We start from the raw sequence: 3,662 nt of genomic DNA, 5'->3' as shown, positions 1-3,662 counted from the left end.
CCTCTAAACCCATGGAGGACAAATACAACCCATTTAAATAAATAACAGCCCATTCCATACGTTCAAATGGAAAGTTCAACATTCAGAGCAAAGTAACAGGTCTGATCCACATATAGAGCACTGAACTTCCACGTTGACAACCATCATAGCCAAGTTAACTATCTACTCCCACTAATACTCTAGTAGCGTACAAGTACTAACTTACTCTTAACTAACTAGACGATGCCGGCCGCCATCTGTGGTACACGCTAAACGCCGGCACCGGCGTCCTGCGCCTCGCCTCAGACTTGCAAGAGGTGCGATAGGGTGCGTTGCTCGCGCACGTTGGCCCTTTCCATGCCGGCGTGGTCCACCGAAGCTTCGGCTTCCAAACAGGACACCCACTTGACGAGCTGGTAGTAAATATCAGCGTCGCGAACGCGTGCATGCCCGACAGCCTCCAGGGCTATTTTCCGGGCACCGGCCTCCACGTAGTCGGCCCAGTTGCGGGCGCTCTGCTCGCGACTCAGAGCGTCGGTGCGCTGCTGCTCCATGTCCCGCTGGCGGCGCAAATCGGCCATACGCTGCTCCTCCGCCAGGCGGTCGTGCTCCAACAACTCCTCGATCTCCGCATTGCCATCTAAAGACAGATAGAATCCTCCTCCCTCCGTCTGCATTCGGGTGAAAAACCGAATACTAGTTCTGGCGGTGACCGCCTCCGGCGTCGCCTACCGCGGACGGGCGGGGCATGGCGGACGTGGCGAGCGACGCCAGGCCAATGGGGGCTTATGAGGATATGGCGAGTTGGGTCATGGTGCCACCGGAAAAGGCCGGGAAACAGTACTTATAGGCGGAAGGTAGCGCGACGGTCATCGGAATTCAATGCATAATGGCTTAGCGCGCCAGCTTGCCGTGGAAAACTAGAGAAACTAAAATTATGACTATGCCGTCTCGTCCCGTCTGGGTCGCACGCCGGCATGGCGGTCAAACAAGTGCACTCGAATCATCTTCCTCCTTGTCAATAATGATTCCACGGATTTAAAAAGCCCGCAACAATTAAAGCGCATCTTTTTTCGCATTAGTTAGCTGCCTTAATTACGGTCGGCTGCATGCAGGCACTCAGAATCACTCGCAGCCAGTACGCGGAGCAGCATGCAATGAGTCGCAGCCGAGGGCACGCATGCAGCCACTTAAATCGCTGGAATTAATTAGGCTTAAACTTCTGCATGCCGTTAATTATTGACTTGCCTTGGTCTTGCTGCTTTGCTCACGGGACTAATAAACCCGGACGGAGGGAGTACCTTGTTGGTGAGAGGTTTGAATTAAGCCCTGCAAACCGAAAAGGAGGTACTAGTACGTGCGTGATCCGCTATTTATTCGTGTAGGATCGAGTAGGTCGTTTCTTGAATTGAGCCCTGCAAACCGGAAAGGAGGTACTACGTGCATGATCCGCTATTTATCCGTGTAGGATCGATAGTGTAGCTTGTCAGTTCTTTAGAGGTAGGCATTTTTATTCAAAAAACTGCCACTTCGCATCTTGCGTCGCAAATAAAACTGCCAGGAGCGCATTTGTAGGCTAGCTAGTGATCGATCAGTAACTTGTAAACACTGAGCGAACAGAAATAAGTAACTGTTAATGCATCTCAATGATTCATAGATCATATACAAATATGTAGCTCCAAAAGCAAAGATCAACCACTTCGGATCTTGCGTCGCAACTAAAACTAACTAGTACGATTCCCATACATAAGATCAACATGTTAATGCATCTCAATGATTCACATATCATATACAAATATGTAGCTCCAAAAGCAAAGATCTAGAAAAAACATCTGTTCTTCCTACTAACATGGATGCTTCTCTTGGCCAACATTCAGTACAGACTGAAAGACAAATTTGTTTGTGAAGTCTACAATTCCTCTTGCAACCGTAAGTGGTTTCACCAAGAGCTGGAACCATGAGAATGAACCACACATGATGGAGGAACATCCACTACCATATGATTTGGTCTTATCTCGATCACACCGCGAGACTATTTTCGGAATACAAACTTTAACTTAGGCAAAATGATGCCCGTTGTATAATCAGACCAAAGCAATGAAGCACCTAGTGTTGGCCAATAAATAGTATAGTACTACTTTTCTGCAGTCCATGAAGTGACTATCCTATCTTTCTGTGTCTATTTTCAAATGGCACTGCATGCAGTGACTATACTATTCTCTTGTGCAGTTCAACCAAAATTGCGGACACTTTGTTTGTTTGCCAAATAGCAACGGGCAGACATCTCTGTCTGCACAAATATCAAGCAGCTAGTAAACATATACCACACCATGTATTTTCGGTTTAAACATGTCTCTTCCGCTTAGCATCTGTCATGTTCTGCACTGGACAATCTGATACAGTTATGTTTTGCCCTGGACAATTTCATACTGAATTGATTTGCTGCTTCAGAGCAGAAATATAGCACCTATTTTTCATCAGACCAAGGATATCCATGTTCACAGTGATGGAAGAGGTGAAATCGATACAACCGAAATTGAGCATCCAATCATTGAATCCTGTCCTGCACCTCCAATGTAGGTCCACCCTGCCAATAAATTCACATGCAAACCACTAGTATTACTATCTAATGACAGTACAAAAAGAGTAGCAAGATAGTAGCAAACCATGTACCTTCGTAATGAACAACTCATAGTGCCACCAATTGGATATAAAGGTTTGGAAAAAAACATGCTCCTAATGTTGAACCAGTTGGACTTTTTGTGCAGTTCCACTAAAATCGAGCATCCCTGTTTGCATAGATATTGAAAGTGTGATTACTATAAAAGTGGCACTAGTTGAAGCATAGACTCACAAATATAAGCATTCCAATTTCTTAATGGGAAAAGGTAGCAAGACTGTTTCTATCTACCTGTTTGAAGGAATAAATAAAGCAATAGCGGCTGATGTCAGGAAGGCATACATAGTTTTTTCTGAAAAATTGCGCCATTCCTGACCTTTCCTCTTCTTTTAAGCACATTTTGTGCAGTTCAACTAAAATAAAATGCCATCACCGCCTTGACAATTCAGTGACACTGTACAAAAGGAAATGACTTAACATTACATCATGATGTCAGGTATGTAGTCGACAGGCATTAGAGACAAACATACAGACCTCCTCTGATAACATAATGAACATTAATTTTAACAAAGGTGTGACTAGCTTTACCGGGATAATTTGAGTGAACTCTACACCCTCTGTTCCTTAATATAAGACTTTTTCGCAGTTCAATTTAAAGTACCCAAACGTCCAGTATTTAGAAAAACAGGTAGTAGTTTTCTTGAGCACATATCTGGGAAAGCTTGCCACACTTTTTATATGTCCATACGCTAATGCAACACCATACGAATAGTACAAATATACACTAATCCAGTGGCTAGTGCAACAGTAGAGTAGTTATTTTATTACAGGGTACAGTACAATGGTTTTACTGAACAGATTTCTATAAGCTCTAGCACCGGAAGATTTCTATAAGAATTAACAATACAAAATGTAAAGGTAACAAGTTTCAGCATTGGTATACTAGTTGTGCAAGAGCATTAAACCAAATACAAAAGTCTGAAGGTAACTAGCATTATTAACTAATGACAGTATTCAAAAATTGCAACCCATGTACCTTCAAGGTAAATATCATTTCGAACTC

Source organism: Triticum aestivum, chromosome 1D (assembly GCF_018294505.1).
Source record: "Triticum aestivum cultivar Chinese Spring chromosome 1D, IWGSC CS RefSeq v2.1, whole genome shotgun sequence".
In the NCBI taxonomy this organism is placed as follows: Eukaryota; Viridiplantae; Streptophyta; class Magnoliopsida; order Poales; family Poaceae; genus Triticum; species Triticum aestivum.
This window is presented reverse-complemented; position numbering follows the sequence as displayed.